At 38.6% G+C, this 21,078-nt stretch overlaps 1 pseudogene; it reads right to left on the bottom strand.

Moving 5' to 3' along the window:
* Window positions 1-2,814: 2,814 nt before the first annotated feature.
* The window catches only part of LOC149211067 (protein MODIFIED TRANSPORT TO THE VACUOLE 1-like), a 98,937-nt pseudogene continuing 80,673 nt past the window's right edge, over window positions 2,815-21,078 (bottom strand).

The following is a 21,078-nucleotide window of genomic DNA, read 5'->3' as shown; positions in this document are numbered from 1 at the left end:
TACCTGGTGGACCTATCAATGGCAGGATGCTCAAACATTATTTTTCTGAGCACTAGAGATTTTCTTACCATTTATCATTGTATATATCATTGTCTTTATTTTGTGGATTGGGTAACCTATTAGCAAAAGTTGAAACCCTCAGAGAAGGCCCTGAACTTCTATTGATGAGTTACCATAAAATAATGTAACAAAGAAATCAGAGGTGGATATTGCTGAAATAACAACTCAAGGCTATTGATCATATGTTCTTTGCACCTCAAAGGGAGAGTGCCATTCCCATCTGGAGCCATTGTTACGTTCCTATAATTTATAGGATCTAAAGGTAATTGGATGATGTATCTCAGGGACCTTATTTTGTAAATAAGTGTTATCTTCCAATGATTTCCAAATAAAAAAGAAAAATAGAATAAAAAGATTAAAAGAGGGTATAAAGAAGAAGAATGAAGAGAAAAGATAAAAATATTGAAAAAAGAGAAAAGATTAAACTGCACCAAAAGAAAGAAAATAAAAAAGAGAATAATATTGAAAGTGTTGCAAGTCTAAAGGCCACTACTCATACATGGTTTTTGGTTCATTTATGTGAAATAAAGTTGTGTGCAGCTTGCCCAAAATTCCACAATCACTTGCTTTACTTTAGGCATACTGCTTAATCATGATTAGACTTCTTTAAATTTCTGTAAATTAGATGGAGAATAAAGGTTTATCCAATATTTTAAACTGGGTAAATCATTAGTTAGGTAGAAAATGACATTGACCCAACTGTTTAATCTAGGTCAATAGGAGAAATAAGGGATATGTCAGATAGTTTTTCTTTCTACATAAAACAAAATGAAAATGGGTTTGCTAGTCTAAATGCACCCTAGAGATTAAAATAAAAAATGCTAGTCTAGCTAAGGGTAGGTAGATTAGATGGTTTTCTTAAACATCAACACGCATAAATTTTATCCTACGTTTGAGGATAGGGAAAAAGGGCAGAAGTGCAAGCTATGCATTATGTATTTTGAAATGTTTATTATTTCCCCTTTATCCTAATTTTAAAGGATAATTATATGTGCGGGGATAAAGTATTTCATTTCCTTATTTTTCCCCTTTATCCTAAGTTTGAAAAGAAAATAATACAAGTGCAAGCGGACAAATCATTTTGTCGTTTGTGGTTAAACCTCCCTCGCCTTCGACACCTTGGGATCCGGTCCCCTGCTCCATCTACGTCCATTGTCCTTTTTAGTCCCCCCTTTGCATTCTCCTTTTACCGCGGGGGGCGGGAGGGGGGGGTCTAAAAGGCGGTTTCTTCTATCGGGCCCTACTCCCTACGTGGCGCGTCATGGTGATTTCACACCCCCCTATTGATACGGCTTACTGCCCATCACCCCCTCTAGAAACTGCCTATCCTACATCCATTCCCGCCTCGCCTCCACCACTCCTCCTCCACCACTCTCTGCTTGCCACCTGTCTGAACCGTTGCTCTAATTAAATTCCTTCCCGCTTAATACTCGTTTCTCATTTAATTTTCCGGGGTAACCATTCAGTAACGACCCCACGCCATTTCCAATGGGACATTGCCTCTACATTTAAATAAATCCCAAGCCCGTTATGCTCAATATTTACTTCTTATTGCTTATGGTATTCATTATTTCCTGCAGCGACCTCCGCTAGAGCTTCTTTGCCACTAGCATCCCGACAGTCGCTGACCTCCCTATTCTTTTTCACCTGACAAACTATCTTTTCTGAACCTGGTAAGCCTCCTTTGTCTATTCATTTTGTTCATAAATTGCCACAGCCATGCCTCCTAAGGCTGAGACCCAGGACCGAGCCATTAACCTGTTAATTCCACCTTCTGTAGACCTGGATCACACACCATTGGCAGAAAGGGATTACTAGATAACCGAAACACTCTGTGAATGTGATTTCATTGAGTTATAATGTTGGTTAGAGGATAAACACACTGATAAAACTAATGAGATAGGACTCTGGGAGTTAAAACTCCCCCACTATATCTTTCCTTTGACATTACAAGCCCCATAATTCACTAGAAGATGCCAAGCTTCCTATGTCCCTGCCCAAAGAGCTATAATTGCACCTACAGGTGAAATCCTTTTCACCATCACCTCCAAATCTATTGACCAAATGATGCTGGCCCCTTTTGTGGAAAATGTTGCCCCTTTCTCCCTAGAAGCCCTCACCCAGCTTTATCAAAAGCTGGATTTTCCCACCAGAGATAGGATTTTTGAGATTTTCCTTCCAGAGAATGCCCAATTTTCCCAAAAGAATCCTCCTTATCCTTCTTCCATTTTCCCTGATCAGGCCAAGTAAACTATTTCTATCCTTTCTCAGATTCTAGGCTACCATTCTTATCAGTGGCTGGATGAGCCTATTTTAGGATTCCTTTCAACATTTTCCACAGACAACAAGCCCTCTACTATTTTCAATTTCAGTCAATTCTTGGCTGACAATATCCATAAGCAGTGTTAGCCTCACTCTCTTAAAAATCAATAATAAATCCAATTATTAAATTAAATAAATAAAATCATGAGAATTCCTCAAACTAATGAGTCTAATTTAAATGAGATGTTCTCTCCAACTACCTCTCCTAAATTAGTGTGTAAGTTGAGAAATTGTCTCAACCAAGTGAGTCTAAGATAGACACACTATCTTAAGACAACTTACTCATATATTTAAATGTATTATTACATTTTTTGAATAATGTTAATTACATGAGCATGAGAGACCACATGATGGCTCTCTACCTTTTCCGCCAGTTTAAATTTTATGTGTTAATTTGTTGTGCACATGGTTATATGGCTTTGTGATTCTTCTTCATGTGGTATCAGAGCCTTTTTCCTGTGACACACCTCCACCAGCAAATAAGTCTATTTCGCTAGTATCTATCAATTCTGGCATCTCAACAGAAACAGGCTTCGATGTGTTTTTGTCATTCAGCTTTTCTGTCACTATGGTGTTGTCATTAACTGTTGTGCTACCTCCAAGAAGACCCAATACACGGTTTTCCTTCTCTCTTAATGATGTTTGGGGTGCTTCAGTGCAATTAACAATTGCATCTTTATTTTCATGGAAAAATGCCCCCACTGTTTCAAAGAGTGTATTTTCTCTTTTCCTTAAGACTGATTCAAGGATGCACATAGCTTACCTGCCATACATGTGACTAGATTTTCACGTTAAGAGCTTGAATCAAAGAGGTAGAATCCAATTTTGAGGCCATTGCGAGGAATTTTTGAATAGTTTCACGGCTGGGTTGAAGGCGCACTCTGCCAGCTACTGTTATAGTGTCTAAAAGTCTCTCTTCTCTACCATTTCCTCTTGTTTGATTGGACCCAGAACTGTTATTGCTTACATTAGAAGTAAGAACCGTATAATCTTGATTTCATGGTAACTCTCGATGTTCAGAAGCTGAAAATTGTGGCTCTGCCCATGGTTCCTCCCTTTGATGCCTGGTAAAAGTATCTCTTTCTAATGTAAGAGATTTTCTTAGGCTAGGTCCTTTGTAACTTCCAGCTGAATTGTTTTGTCCATCTAAATAACCACTTGATTGTCCACCAATCATGCTCAGGCCTTGTTTAATAGATGCACTTCCAAATCCAACAACTTCACTGAGAAAAGACTTTTTGTCATGCAATGGCATTTCAAAATTAGTATTGCCAAACCCTTTTATTCTTTTGTTGATATCCTCTGCAGTTGTTTGCTTCTCATCTAAAGCAAATATAGTTGTAACTACTTCATGGGCAGTATCACGGACTGCTTTATTGAAAGAATTGCCTCTAAGGGCATCTGGTTCACCTCTGTAATGAAATAGTTGGCGTATAGCTCATGAGTGTCGCTGCATTTCTCTTTTGAATTCTACTCCAGCTTTTGCTACCAAGTACTTAATTAATCTCAAAGCCTTTTGCTTGACTCGTGGGCTTTTATGATCCAGGCATTTAAAGATAAATTTAGACATTTCCCTCGCGATTCCAATGGGGCTGGATCGAATCGTGTCGCATACTCTTGCACTCAATTGCAGGGGATGTACTGCGTTTGAACTAACTTAAACAGAAGCAACCAGTTTCAGGAGAGAAAAACGTATCAGATCTTAGAGATGGCAGCATCAACTTCAAAAATGGCTACTACAAATCAATAGAATATTGGACCTTTTCACTACTTCTGCGTGGGTTCTTGTTGAGCCACCTTAAAGCCTTGAGCACCAATGTATAGCCAGTGTGGAGAAGGATCTGATGCATTGAAAACACATTCAGTGTGAAACGACTTGCGTTGGAGGACTTGCCCATGGAAGACCTCCTTGTGTTGCTAAATTAAATGGTGTGTAAATCAAATGATGTTTACATGGATAAAAGTAAAGTTTACAGGATTCCAACTAAAAAGGATTGATGCACTTCCTTCAAGGTATTCTTAAAGTGATACTTAATGCACATTTTTTAAAGACATAAGTTTTTGAAAATATATTTTATTACTTTTCATAAAAGTAATAAAATATCTTATATTTCTTGGTGACTTGTAAAAGTGCTTTTGGAAATTTCTATTTCAAACATAAAAGGCTATATTTTTTTTTGTATTTGGAGTGATAAGGTGAAAGTATTTTGAAATTTGGAGCGATAAGGTGTGACTAATAAATATTTGGAGTGATAAGGTTGTAACTTGTGGTTTAAAAGGTTCCTTTTATTTATGAAGACAAGTTTCTTCAAGGGGCTATGAGCTTGGCATTCTCATTGTTGGAGAAATTTCATTCATGATGTTGAGAAGGTGAAGGTTGATGTACTCCCATATTTAAATAAAAACATATCTTTTTGTGGTGATCATGTCCTAGATCCGCCCGAAATTGAATAAGGGGATCTTCGGTACACCGTGTGCAATGAATATGCTTGCATGATTTGAGTTGAATTTGTAAAACACTCTCTTTATTATGCTTAAACCAAACAACTACATGCACATAAGAAAGTTTACATATACAAGTCATCGGTCAAGCTCCTGAAATCAAAGCTCCCATAATCAATTAAGTTCATAAGGACAAAGCATCACATCATCGACTTGATAAAAGTAATATTCTGCAACAACATTTCACAACAGCTAATTCACACCATCAAGTTAAGGATGCTACAAAATCAAGCACTTCAAGCCTAATGACATCAACATCATCAACACTTTTTGTATCACTTGCAGATAAACTTTTTTTTGAATTGTACGGGTGCATTTTCAGTTGTAACCGACACCCTCATTTGATTTGTTACAGTGCATACATTCAGTCAAGTCAGTTGTCATTTGAAAATTTATCATTTGGGTGCATTTTTGACAGTGTTCGACACCCATCATTTTTTTAGCACGTTCAGTGCATCACTAAGTGAAATAATCACACAAGAGTTCAAGACAACAAGTATTTCAAGTAAGTACAATCAAGCAAGTGAGCGTGTTCATAACAACAACCAAGCAAGTGAGCGTGTCAAAATCAAATCTACAACAAACGAGCTAGTATGAAGTTGATTGAAGCATTCACAAAGTGTCAGTAATCAACCAATAAAGTTCAACCAAGCCATCTAGCAAGCAATCATCATCAAACGAGTTCTGAAAATCCAACAAGTATTGAAAGCAAGCAAGTGTGCTTTCAACCAATCAATTGTTAAAACAAGTTCAAGCGAGCGTGAAACAATCAACCAAACAACAAGCGAGCCTGCGTAAAGTTCATTAAAGCATTCATAATGTTTCATTCAAGCAAAGCGATCATCATCAATCGAGTGTACAATCAACAGTTCAAGCAAGTGTTTAAAAGCATCAGCAATCAACAACCAGTACAAGCGAGTGTGTCATTTCAGTGATCGACTCAAGTGAGAAATTTTTTCAAGTACGTCTTCTATGACAAGTGAGCCTAACTTCAAAGTAATCAAGGAAACATGGCGAGACACATTCAGTTCTCCCAAATTATTAACAATTTCATGTTATCATCAGCAAGTGACATGGTGCACATCAGCAAAACCACTCTTGCTGACACTCAAGTGCATATTCAACATGCACATGAAATGATTGAGTTCCTTCAACTGGAGTCGCAACTACAGAGAAATGAGTTGCAAGAGAAGCGTGTTGCTTCCAAGTCTTTGACCAATCCAGAGACAGCTGATCATTCGACTTCATTCATCCAACCAACTTCAAGTGTTGAAGTTGTTCCAATTCAACTTTCTTCCAAACCCATCATCAAGCCATGGGAAGAAATTCAAAGTAATCGAAATCGACGCGGCTTAGAATATGTCAAAGATGACACCAAATTGCATATTCTAGATTATTTAAGGCCCATTAAGTTTGTCAGTGCAGGATTTCTTGCACAAATCACATCGACTAGTTCTATGAAAGTTACAGAAAAACAGACATGCACGCAAACTGAAGTTGTCATCTAACCAAAATGCCTTCATTGTCAAAGAACCGGTCATCTAGAAGATCAATGTTTTGATCTCCATCCTTGTAGCCATTGTGGCAAGTCAAAACATACATCAGAGAAATGTTGCAAACAAGACCAACCTGCCAGATTAAAGATCAATTATGCATGGATTGATCCTTGGAAATGGTCGTCAACTGTAAAATGATTGTATAAGTTTTACAACAGAATTCAATCTCAACCCTTGCAACCAACAATCAATTGAAGATGATACTCTAATGCACCTGAAAGCGGGAGTACACCAGTGAAACACTCCTACACCTATAGGGAGGAGTTTAGATATATTTTGGAGAAGATTGCCTCTCCTTTCAGCTGACAAAGGGGGGAAATGTCAATGAAATTGACAAGTGGTTTCCAGACTAAAAGTCTCGAAAACATCAGCGAAGCAGCCAGTGGGCATCTCCATCAGCCAGTGGGCGACCATCATCAGCAAATACGCCAGCGGGTGTTCATCAAATTGTGTCAGTGGACACCAGATGTTGTTTTCAAGCAAAGGATAGTTGGATCCTTTTGCAGCTTGGCACGTGATGGAGTTGTCAAGTGACATTCAAAGATGAATCAAACATGCAATTGATTCATGTTCTCTTCAGATTTGAGTTTTTTCAGCATCCAGCTTTGGCAGTTTTTCAGGAAAATGTTTTTTGAGGATCAACTTGAGAACTTGGAAGATGGTTCCTTGTTCGTTTTGGATTTATCATTGAGGGGGGGAATGTTAGCCTCACTCTCTTAAAAATCAATAATAAATCCAATTATTAAATTAAATAAATAAAATCATGAGAATTCCTCAAACTAAGGAGTCTAGTTTGGATGAGATATTCTCTCCAACTACCTCTCCTAAATTAGTGTGTAAGTTGAGAAATTGCCTCAACCAAGTGAGTCTAATATAGACACACTATCTTAAGACCACTTACTCATGTATTTAAATGTATTATTAAATTTTTTGAATAATGTGAATTACATGAGCATGAGAGACCACATGATGGCTCTCTGCCTTTTCCGCCAGTTTAATTTTTATGTGTTAATTTGTTGTGCATATGGTTATATGTCTTTGTGATTCTTCTTCAAGCAATTCATCAAGTTTCCCACAAAGCAGGTGTTTAGTTACACCTCTGTTTTAATTTACATTTTCATCTACTATCAAGCATAAAATTTCAGTTTTGCATTGCAGAATTTGGATGATGCAGGGGAACAACAACCAGTGATCTTTTGGACCTCACTAGTCATGAAAGAACAACAGGGATTCAACTACAAGAAATTTATAGAATACTTTGTTCATCCAGCTATGAACATTCTCTATAGTACAATGAAGCCCAAGATCAGTGAGGAGATCAAACAAATACTACATCTATCAAACCAAGAAAAGACTGTAGATTGGTACCTGTACCAAAACTACACAGAGATTAGAGTCTATGGATGTGAATTGGCCCCCTACAAGCTCCCCAAGTACCTCCCAATGAGGATCTTTGCACTAGAATATATCAGGAAAATGTTGAACTCGGATGAGATCCACTTTGTAGTAGCAAAGAAGAAGGCACAATTCAGGATTAAAACACAGGTGGGCCCATTTGTGTGCAACACAAGAACTGTAGGGGAGGAGGCAGATAAGATACTGAAGGAAATGAAGTTCAACTTGAGCTTCACATGGTCTTATGACCCCTGTGGCATCATTTCAAAACTCAGAGTGGACAATAAGAATACTCCTTACATCCATACTTCTAGGTCAGACATAGAACAATATGCCAATCAATTGGAATTGGCAAACAATATCCTGCAGGAAGCTAAAGAGAAGATTGTGTCCACTTCCAGTTTGCAGACTCCTGTTCCTCAGGAAAAATCTAGCAAAAGGCAGAGGGAGGAAGGGTCATCATCTACAATAGGGAGTGAAGCTAGAGAATTTAGAATCTGTTACAGAAAGAGGCCCAAGGTGACTCACAAATGAGAGGTAGACAAAGAGATTGAAGAATAGGTAGTTATCATCATCACAGATTATCCACCAGCAACCACTAATTTCACTACATCTCCTTCTAAACCTTCATCTTCATGGGATCCTAAGGAGACCGAGCTAGAAACACACACTGTCTAGATAGAAAAAGAGAAGACAATGTTTGATAGGTATAGGGAAATAAAGCTCATAAATGAAATATTGAAGAACAGCACCGAAAATCAATTTTGGAAGCAGAATTCCAGTTCACAAAGTAGACTTTTGTCAGTGTTTGATACTGAACATGGTAGAATGCAGATGGAATTTCTTGAGGCCCAGACTTCACAGCCAAAATCAATAGTTGACTACAATAGCACCACCTTTGAGTTTAGTACAAAGGAAATACATCCCATTGATCAAATGGAGATGCATAAACAAACTGGTGAGATGATATCGTCCACTCTCATTAGTAAGATCATGTCTTTACCCAAATTGCAAGTTTCTTTTGCAAATGTACAGTCACAGTTGAAGATGGAGAAGGTCTCCTCCTTGGCCAAAGACAATAGGATCAAGTCTTTGGAAGACTTGGTGATCAAGATAGGGTATGACCCTAAGGATGTTATTGTTGCTGAAGAAATTATTAAGAAGAAAAACTTGGACATTGCAACTTTGAGGAAACAGATCAAGCTGCCAACTACAAAAGATCCAATGAACAAGGACATTGGATAAGGTGAAGCTCAGAGAGCAGACATGTTGAAACTAATTATTGACCAAAACATACAGATCAGGCAGATGGAAGCAGAGTTGGAAAATTTGATAAAGGAGAAGGAAGACAGCTTGAAGATGGCCATTGTTCCCTTGGATGTTGTACCTCTTTCTCAACTGCCATCCACAGGAACAACTACTGCACCTACTCAAACTCCTAGTGCTGAACAGGTCACACACACATTGCAAAATATGTCTTTGCAATCAAAGGAAATTGAGACCTTACAGGGACTACTCAAAGCTTTGGAAGCCCAAAGGACAAAGTTGAAGCTGCTCAGGCCGCCGAATTGGAAAAATCTCAGAGACTTTTGGAAAAGTTGCGCCAGGTAGAGAGAGACACATCTATTGTCCAGGCCTTAGCAAGTTAGCTCAAGCCAAGCAAAAAATTTAGATGAACATACTTAACTCAATGAATGAGATTTGGCCTTCTATTAAAATTATATTTGAACAAAAAGAGTTAATAGAGAAGGCCACTAAGACCATTGTACAAGGAAGGGAAAAGCTAGGAGAAATGCCAACTGAAGATGCCAATATTATCAGGTTCTTAAATTCAAAGTCCAGATATGAGATGGAGGAAGTAGGAGTCAGTGATAGAACTGCCACCATTCTGGAAGTCAAGAAAGTCTTGACTAAGAAAAATCTCATTCAACAGTTGGAGGAAAGGTGTGAAACCTTGGAGCTACATATGAACATATTTACAAACAGGATTGAAGACTTAATGCAAAAGGGACTGCCCAGTATCTATGTCATCAATGGCAAGTTGATCACTCAGGAGGACTACATCCAGAAGATGAAAGAGGTAGCCAAAAGCAGCATCAAGTTCAGTGGAATCAAAGGGAGTATGACAACAAAGGCTTTTTTGGAGACCATGTCAAATGACTTCCATGTGCAGAATGAGGTAAAACACATTTTTACCGTGAAACCAACTTTTTCTAAGTATATAGAGGTAGATGAAATCTACTGCAGGGTGACAAAGTTAATAGTGCTAGATGAAAAGAGATGGGAAGAGTTACTTGATTTATTGGACTAAGCAGTAACTCAAGAGTAGTAAAATATTTTTCCAGCACAACAGCCAGTGCAAGATTCAGTTCAGCATCACATTCTGTTTTGGAGGACTCAGCAACAGAAACCACCCAAACAAGGCCACCACTTTCCTCAATAGCCTACGTGGCCTATTATTTTGCCAAGATTAGATGATATTAGTTTGTAATTAGGCTAATAATACACTGTTGGTTTGACAACGATTTTGTAAAGCATTATTGTAATTTTTATTATAAATACTTCACTGTTTGAAGTATTAGTGTTGATTTCTAAATGTAATTTCTGCTACATATTGTAATTTTGAAGTACTGGAGCATCAATAATACAGGGACCTTTTACAAGATTCATGTGGTATCTTGGATGGTGATTTGTTTCTTGTCTTTATCTATTTAAACATTGTTATTTCTTTCCTCTGTTTTTCTAAATCTGAATAAATCAATAGAAACTATGATAAATGGGATTCGTTATCTAGAGCGCCCTATTTTGGCTATTGTTAATTTTAATGTTTTCCACTGAAGTCAAATCTAGGAATTCTTAATTTCTCCTAGATTTCTACTTAACCTTACACTTTTGTTATTCCACAATTCATTTAAATTCTGAACAGACCCATTTACTGCAACCTAGCTTGCCATGTGAGAACTCCATTAAAAATTGATGAACAAAATCCAATTTTAATGTATAGACTCCATAGCGCAATGGAGTTATAACACTCAAATCAACCAAACCAATCAAACAAAACAAACAAGTACAATCATAGCTAGCCTAAAACTTACATTAAAACAAAGCTAAATTAAATAGAGAGATCCCTCTCTGAAGCTGGCAGGGCTAGATCCCAACTTCCAAAGTGGTTTTGATGTTGTCCAATGTGTTTACTCCCTCAACATCAAAAATACAGAATGACAACACAACCCAAAACTATTGTCAGGCTTTAGAGTGTTTTTCCAACCAAGGCTTCCAGGACTAGTGTTAGTGTAAAGATTTCAGGAAGATGTACCAAAAATAATTCACTTAAGTCATTGGTGACAAGCGACCCTAACAACAATATATTTCTATTTACGCTTTAGATCTATAATAATAAAACGAGAAAACCTTGAAGCAAAAAGATTGTGTGTGATCCAAAATAGAAAAAAACAAGAAATATTTTATGTAATAACCCAATAGAATAAGACTTGTATATCAATAATATTTTATTAAAACACCTGGTGAAGGAGATCTACAACATGGGTCTGCAAATTCCCCTCTGTGGGATGGGTCCTTTGAGGTCCTTGTACTTTAGTGATCTATTCTCTCTCTCAATGTGTGAAAAACCTGATGGTCCTCAATATTGCAGCAAGGATGTTGCAACTCCTAGGGCTACCAACTTTACTTTCTCAACCCAGGGTTTCATAAAAACTTGGAGATGACAATTTTATATTCACAACAGATGCAACAGTCTATTCATGTCACTTTTCAACTGGGGCAATGGACCACTAGGGTTTCAAACCAGTCTTCTATTGACTAGAAGGAATCTGACTACTAATAGTGAATGTAAAGCTAGCTCCAATATAGGAAAGTAAATGCTTGTCTACTGAGGAAATGAAAGTTATTGAAGGGAAAATGCTATGAAATTCCATGAAATCATCTAGCTAGGAAATGACATAAACTAATTGCAAAAAGAGAACTAATATAACCTTGTATTTTATCATCTAATTATTTGGACTAACTGGACATGGAAAGTTATTCTATCACTCTATGATTTATATATGCATGCACTAACTATCTCATGTTGAAATTGTAGAAAAAGAGTCTCTTAATTTCTAAATTAGGAATGTAAATTCTTGGTTATGTTATCCGATCTTTGTAGGGGATAAAGGCATGGGAGAGCTAGTCTCGGCTGGCATTAATATGCATGGAATTCAAGAGGAGGGCCTACCCTGTGCTCAAGCTATCATTTCTTCTCAAAATGGGCTAAAACAGGCCGCTACAGGAACTGCTACGGGATGTCCTGGTTTACTATAGGATGTCTTGGTTTTCTACAAGAAGTTAGTTGAAGGCCATAGGAAGGTAGGGAATGTGAAATGAAGTTCTAGAAAGATGTCTGATGGTGAAATAGGGTGTATGGAAGGTGCACATTACCCAAATCTCATCCCAACACTTCAGGAAGGTGGGATTTTCCCAAGGTGGTTGTCCACGGTGGATACCAAATAGATATTTGGATTAGGGGTTAGTAGGCCTTGGAAGAAGGTGGAGAAGACTTAGATGAGGCTAGTCGGATGAGTGCCTCCTTGCATATCAACAATCCCTGCAACAAAACACGTTCCTCTCTTCATTTATGCATAACTTCATATAAATAGGGAAAATATGAGTTGAATTTGAGAAACTAATTTATTGATGGCTAGTGACTAGATCTATGAAATGAAATGCCTTCTTAAACTACAGAAAACTCAAGAAACAAAATGGTAAATGCAGGTGCTTCCAAGAAATCATAAACAATGACCTATTCAGCAATGAACCCTAAGCTATGCAATGATCAAAAGATAAACCTGTTTTTGAGGTTGTGAGAGTGGGGCCCTCAAACCATGATCCCATGAGGGAGATGAGGAAGAGGCCACTGTCACAGGATTTTCTTAAGTATTCTTTCTCACTACTGTACCATTGATCTACTTCTTCAACTAATGAAAACAAGACTAAACACTCATTCAAATACTTGTTAAATTAATCAAAGCCTAAATAACTTAAGCAGTTAACTATGATTTTAATCTAAGACTACATGTACTAAAGGAGGAACCTCTACTGCTAGGGTTGGGCCCTAACCCAAGAGCTTTAGCCCTTTGAGTCAACTCAGTGCTAGATCAAGGTAAACCTTCTTATTATCATCAAAATTTCAAATAAAACATGAAACTAATAGTCACAATGTTTTAGCTCTAAATTGCCTCTTGGCTACAACAAAAAGTCGAATCCTACTGAGGCCCTTGACCTTCTGTTGTGCCCTACAACAACCCCCCATTTCATATCATGTTTATTTACAAAATCATCATATGAAATGGGTCCCTTTAGAAGTTAGTTGGTATCAATACTTCATTATTTGAAAAAGGTCCGCAAACCAAATGAAGACATTATATAAAACCTTTTAAAAACCCATTTTTGGTCAAATAAAACAATCTTTTATCATTGCGATAAAGCGATCGCAAGATCGCATATCGCAATGGCATAGAAAACACAAATAAGTGGCACATTGGTCTCCGCCGATGCGATATCGCTATCGGCTATCGGCAATACTCTATGCACATTTTAAAGCGCCCCATGCCATTAGCCCCGATGCGATGCGCAATCGGCGATCGGCTATCGGCGGTAATCTTTACACAGTCTTAAAACACCCCAACCCTTTCACCCTGATGCGATGGAATATCGCAATCGGCAATCGGCAGTATCCCATGCACAATAATAAGGCGCCCAGGTCATACCCCCGATGCGATGCGATATCGCAATCGGCAATCGGCGATACACTATTTATGCACATTGTTATGCCCATTCACCCCGATGCGATGCGATTTCACTATCGGCGATTGGGATTTCAAAATTGTCAACATAAGGATTTAAGTGTTCCCGACGCCCGATTACGATATAGTGCGGATTTCAAAAAAGTCGTTAAATGGAGGGATATTATGATTCATTCATATTTAAAGCTTGATCTTTTAAGCAATCATTCACCTGCGCTCAACCGCCAAAACATCCACAGCACGCTTAAACAGGTCATTCGGCCGATTAATGATATAATGAGCATTTAAGGGGTGGCAGGTTTTAAACGGCCATTTAATGTAATTGTAAGATCTTCCCATCGATTGTATCCACAGCCATTTTTAAGAGTTAATCTCTCAGCACGCTTTGATCAATATATCTTTCCCATATTGGATTTTCATTAGCATATCTCTGTGTTACGATTATTTTCGCCGCTGTGCAGAATTCATCCATAGAAGAAAGCTCAAGCAAGATGGGGAAGAAATCCAAGAAGACCACAGGCGCTTCCGCTACACCAGTTGCAGGACAAGCTGTTGTGGACAAAAAGAAGGGCTTGATATCTGATACTACATGTACGGGTCTCGTCAGAGTTACTTGGAAAGGCACCTACAACCTGATTGAAGCTGAAGAACCAGCAAGGACAATAGTAGAAGCTACTGTGGATTCAACTCGGAAGTCTGAGAGTACTCTCAAGGATTTAGCCGACTCTTTCCTTCACAGGATAGCGGCCAGGGAGCAAATTCTCCCATACACAGACGTAGTGCGGTGGGCGATTGAAGAAATCCCAATCTTGGATAGAACTTTCAGCACTAGAGACGGAAGAATTTTCGGATCGTTCAGGGCGGATGATCTAAGGCAAATGTATCATTTGCCCGAGCCAGAGAAGATATATAATAAGGCGTCCCTGGAGAAATTCGCAAACGAAGACGAAGTTGAATCTGAACCCATCCAGGATTGGAGACAAAATCCGGCCAAGCACAAACACGAATCTTCCGGTAAGTACTCGGTTGATTCTCTGGCTTCTCCTTATTGCTATGCTGGAATAATGATGTGTAGATTATGGGGATTGCATGACTCTGCTAATTTTACCATAGAAATGGTTCCTCTAATGGAAGCAGCATGCAACAGTATAATTATGGATTGGGCCACCATCCTTTCTGAAAAATTAGCACAAGCTGTGCTTGAGTTTAGAAGCAAGACCCGTATTTCTGAAAGGGTAATTCCCCCATTTTACTATAGTGCCTATATTCGAGATACCCTCTGTTTTAACTCTGAATTCCCCGTACTCGGCTGGAGGTGGATTGCACAAGACCCCACGCCTATTCATATATATCATCAGAAATTGTGGAAATCTTCTTATAAACATCATCTATACCAAGTCTGTAATGGCTTTATGTTGCCTATTTATTATTCCATTTTTGATAGACCTGCTCCCAAGATTTCCTATCAAGCCGAAATTGATTTAACTGGAATAGGTAGATGGTTTGGAGAGGAGAGATTTACCTACATAAGAGTTTTCAGTAGTCAAGCCAGACCGCACGTCCTCCCTTTGTACATACCGGATAAATTGCTAGCGAGGGAAATTTCTTACCAAATCATTGCAGAGAGTGTTACACAAACGCTCAAGAAAAATAAGAAGCAAGGCTGGCCCTCTTTTCCTTTGAAGTGTGGTGTATATCCCCTGCATGACCTCAAACATGCAGAAAAGGAAGCCACAAAAATTCAATCCTTGACTCTGGCGACTCTCCCAAATAGGCATTTCGATCCAAATAAAGTTGCCTATAATGCACTGGAACAGGCCAAACTGACAAGATTTGATCATAAGGAAGATATATTTGACGACCTGTTCTCTTCAGCTGAGTCAATAAATCAGGTTAAATCATTCGCAAAAGAAAAATATAATGATGAAGGGTTGACTGAATTTAATAAACTTATAGAACAGAGGTTGCAAACTCTGCCTCTAGATTTACTAGCAACAACCCCAGCGACATCATCAAGCGAGCCTGGTCGGCAACAGTCAAAGGAACCTCCGGTTATAACAAAGGATCATAAGAAGGAACAGGAGGAAAGGCAGAGAAAAGAAAAAGAGGAACAACAAATGAAAGAGCAGGAGGAAAGACAAAAGAAAGAACAAGAAGAGCAACAGAAGAAAGAACAGGAAGAAGTGCGGAAGGAGTCCCAAGCCGAAAAGCAAAGACAAACCACCATTGATGTCAATATAGATACTCGTATTGACCCTAAATTGCTCAAGGAATGGAAGAAATTTGACTCTATCATCAGTGGGTTGGAATGTTCCAAGGATACAAACACTTCCAAGATAAACGATACACAGGACATCACTTCACCTCAGGTTCTAATTGGAACCAGCGGCCCACCCATTTCTAAGGATGTTGAGGTAATACCAAAAGACCCCTCCGACCAAATCATTCTCCAGGTAGAAGATATTCCTCCCCTGGATGTTTTCTACAGCCCGAGGCATAAAGAAGTGGTAAAACGACAAAGGAAAAGAAGGAAGATTGATCAACCTTCCCTTTTCCCAGAGCAAACTGTTACGGGCAGCGTGGTTTGGAAGGAGGAATTCGACCCCTCTGATGACCTGACAAAACTGTCACAGTATGCAGGAGCCTATTCGGCAGCAACAATCGATAAGGCATCGGAGGTAAGTCTTCTACTGAAAACCAAGGATCAAGAAATTTTCGCATTACAGGAAGAATTGGCTGAGACAAAGCAGAAGGCAGAGCAGGCAGAGCAGCAATTGTTGACACAACAGCAAGTGAACAGTCAACTAACTCAACAATTGCAGGCAGAAAAGCAAAGGATCGACCAAAGCGCGATCCAGAAATAGAAGGAATTATCGGAGGCATTGGCATAATTGAAGGCAGCGAACGAGAAAATGGTGAAGACAAAAGATGAGAAAATCGCTCAATTGTCATCACAGCTCAAAAAAATAAAGGGCACTCCACAAGTGGATGAATTCAGAGCAGAAGCATTACAAATAAACACTGCATTAATATCCCAAATTAAGCTCCTGTGTCAACAAATCGCTCAGGTAGAGCCACTGTGAGTTAACGACATCCATAAATCAGCAGGTAGAGAAGGCCAGAAATGAATTAGATCAAGCCGAAGAGATCATAACTGCATTTCTTGACTGGCAAGATTCTGATCAAGGGAGAGCAGAAAATTTGCCCAGGATCTCAGAAACACATAAAGATATACTCTTCACAGAATGGCAGTCTCAGATGATGAAAGCAGAGAGGGCGGCTTCAAGATGTAAATCAACGTCCAGCAATCTAGTTGAACTAGTTAACAACACTCTCTACTTATCAAATATGATTTCCCAATGTACACCAGGAAAGTTGACAACAACAAACACATTGGAGCAATCATGTTATCCCTGATTTAGAGGAAAAGGGGAGATTAATCGCCGAGATTAACAGTTTAACCTTCGAGGCATATTGGCTCTTCCTGATTAAGCCGCATACACAGAGAGCCGCCCTTAAGTGCCTAACAGATGCGATCGGGTATATAATTCCCAATATTCAGGATGCCACCTATGCCGACCAGCTCAGTTCGCGCCTCAACAAACCTCCTGAAGTAGAGCCAATGCTTGCGATAAGTCAGCTCATATTTAAAGGCAAGCAGCCTACTTGATGAATCATGCCGCCGATTGCCAGATCGCTGAGGAAAATAAGATCAAGAATTATTGATACCAATTTAGTAGGATTTCAGTTTAATAGATATTTAGATTAATTTAGTATTTATAGACCCTTTCATTGTTTTGGAAAGGGTCATAAAGTTTTGTACCAGACCTAAAAGACTAAAGTTTGCACTATTGTGCTTCAGTCAATATTCTTTTATGAAACTAGACCAGTTGTTCTTAATTCGACAAGGAAGCTTTTTATGCAATTGTGCACTATTGTCTTTGTTGCGAATATTTCTGCGTTGAAGGAAGAATTACAAGTAGCAATTGATATTGGGAATGTCGAGCAGCTCATATGGTATTTCTATCTATGTCTAAATTCATTCCTTTCATATGAATTGTTATGTGATTATTCTTGCTATTATTGATTATATGCATGCACTGTAACAACAGATCTACATTTATTCCACTATTGGATGTTTTATGATGTGCCTTTCTTTTAATCATGTATATGTCAATGATATAAATGATAAGTGTGGTAATATCGCTTCAATCGCTTTGCTTAACTATTTAAGCATAGTAATCATAAATGAAATAATGTCCATGTCTGTTAAATGGAGTCATCTATATGCCTGTTTATAGACACGGATCATCAAGCGCTGCACTTTAAAGCTCAATAAGTTCCCGGGATAGATCATAGTCTATGTATTCTTGTTAGTAGTTTTAGTTATTCGCTCACCGTTAGCTTAGTTTATAAATCATCCATTCATCCCGTTTATCCATTTTCGGGAAACTGGTCCTATTATCCCCAGTCGGAGCCACTATTCCAAACGGAAAAGGAGTTGTACTAAGGTCCGGACCGGGTGGTTATCCCCGATGTTGTTGCAGCGATATTTGAGGCATCAACATTTTTGGCGCTAGAAGGAGGGCCTGACTGTGAATGGCAAACAAACCCAAATCTGCAAGCCATTCTAAGAGTAATTCTCCCTCCGAATCCCCTCCAACTTCTCATTTGCATGCTGGTTCTCCAGTATCTAAACAAGAAGAAGAGGAATCAACTACCACTGCTCAAACCCATCATACTACAGAACAATTAAGTCTTGAATCACCTGAAGTCCAGTCTCTTATCCACAAACTTCAGAGCTTCTCGATTTCACCACAGAAATCTGAGGTATCACAAAGCAGTGCGACTTCGCAGTTCAATTTATCTCATCCTCTCACCAGACTTCAGAGCGAAAAACTTGGTAATGAACCCACTGAGTTCACTTTACCCAAAAGGAAAAAGGCGAAGAAAAATACTAAAGGATATGATAGTGAAGAGCTTTCATCCACATCCTCCATTTCAAATTCCCATCTGCAAAGTCAACCATCCACTCCCCCATTACATATTGTTGTTCACCAGGGATTAGAAGCTTCAACATCCCAGCCTGCTCACTCCTCAACATTATTTCCTTTCCAGACATCTGGAATTCCAGCGGTAGTATCAACCACTACTGCTATTGTAATGGCAAATCCATGGACCAGACCTGGTGTAGTCAATATGCCTGCACCATTGCATCCATTACCAGATTATCCTGAAAAATGGCTACCCAAGTCTAATCCAGATGATGGAACCCAGGCTGAGGAACACATTAATAATTTCATGTTAGCAGTCAACTTGAAAGGAGTAACAGAACAAGATGTTGTTGTTAGACTTTTCCCTTACACCTTGCAAGGATCAGCAGGATCCTGGTATTTCTCTTTACCCTCTGGTTCCATCACTAGTTGGAACACTTGCCAAGAGCAGTTTCTTACCAAATATGGAGATGATAGGTCTTTGGCTACCCTAATAAATGATCTCTCCAAACTGAGAATAGAGCATAGGGAACCAATTAAGGAATTTAATGCCCACTTCAATAAGCTCCTGAATAAAATCCCTACAGCCTCCAAACCAAGTGAACAAATTCGAAGTGAATGGTATATCACCGCCCTACCTGCCAATATAGCCATTTTTGTAGACAGGGCAGGGAAACCTACCTTAGCTGAAAACATGAGAGAAGCACTTGCTGTGGAAAAACGCATCAATGATCTAGAGAAGAAAGCTGCTCTGGAAGACATAAAAGCCAAAAAAGTCTCTTTCAAAGATGACTCAAGAAAGAAAACCCCAAAAGACCCATACGACATGGAGGGTTTACAAAAAGTCCTAAAAACTTTATCAAATGAAATGGTTGAAATAAAGAAACATGTATCTGAGACATCAACCAAAAGGCCCTTTAGAACTTTTAAGAAAAATGAATCAAAGCCACCAAATGTCATATCTAATGCTGATTCAGAACAAGAAGAAGAGGAAGAGGAATCGATTTCACAAACTAGCGATGAAGAAGAAGTAGTGGAATATCATGGAATGTGGGATTTTATACTCCCCAACTACGATACCGACAATGAAGAAGAAGCATTCCCGGTCACTACTAGAAGTAAAAGTACTTCTGAACCTGTTCAAGTAACATCAAAGAAAAGGAGTGCTGGTGCTACTACAACCAAAGAAAAAACACCTGCAAAGAAATCACCTGTAGTAGTTCCCCAAAACCAGCCTTCAACTTCTAATACTCTTTCAACATCTAAAACATTAGTGGTATCCGATTCAATGGAGTATAACATTGTTGATGATATGAAGAAAATTAAAGCAAACATTACCATGTTTGAACTTAGTAAATTAAAACATCAGCATAAATTACTTCTTAAAGAATTGAATGTTGTTCCCTCTACACCACTTCCCAGTGCAAAAGCTGTTAATGATTCAGGCCAACCTCCTCCAGGTATGGTTGAAGCTACCGATTCAGTTCTGATTGGAGATAGATCAAATTCTCATACTCCACCCTTCCTTTTAACCTATGAGATTTACAACAGAAACTTGCACAACTGTTTAATTGACTCAGGGGCATCATCTAACATAATGCCAGCTTCAGTTTGTTCTAAACTGAACATTGAACCCCAGAAGTCTGCTATTCATATTGTACAGTTGGACAGGACCAAAGTACAGGTTTTAGGAGAAATTAATTCTGTAACAATTAGGTTATCTGCAGATCCAAGAATAGTGCAGAGGATTGATATCCTAATAGTTGATATACCTGAATTTTACGATTTAATTTTGAGTATGGATTGGTCTGAGAAATTGCATGGGTATATTTCCACTGATTGGTCACATATGTGGCTTCCCTACAAGGGCAAGCCAAATCAAATAAGGATCAATCGAGAGAAACATATGACCCACACAGTTACAGAATTTGAGCAAGAAAACCAACCCGTAGCGTTCAACAACAACATTTTGGGGAATTATTCATCAGAGTCATTCTTTGGCAACTTCATTGCCCAACCATACCCTTTCTCAGTCAATCATTTTACATCTCAGATTGAGAATTTTTCACAAACAGATAGGTCTAGATGTTTCAATGATACTGAGAAAACTGTAAATACAATTGTTAATACTTCTTTATTTTGGTCATTATATTTCGATGGGTCCAAGTCTAGCGAGGGCTCAGGAGCAGGATGTATTTTGGTTAGCCCACAAGGAGAAAAGACAATGTTATCATGTAGGCTAGAATTTGAATGTACTAACAATACAGCCGAATATGAAGCCTTAGTCCAAGGATTATATAAAGCAATCGGTCTTAAAGTGCAATATCTAAAAGTATTCGGCGATTCTGAAATTATTGTTAAACAGGTGAGAAATGCAATCCATTGTCTTTCAAATCACCTCAAGCATTATCAATCGCTAGTACAAGAACTTACCTCGCACTTTTCCGC

The sequence above is a fragment of the Pinus tabuliformis genome, chromosome 1_2 (assembly GCF_031772625.1).
Source record: "Pinus tabuliformis cultivar Carrire ecotype Pingquan chromosome 1_2, CPIR1, whole genome shotgun sequence".
Taxonomy (NCBI): Eukaryota; Viridiplantae; Streptophyta; class Pinopsida; order Pinales; family Pinaceae; genus Pinus; species Pinus tabuliformis.
Note: the sequence above shows the minus strand (reverse complement) of the source record. Positions and strands in the feature narration are given on the sequence as shown.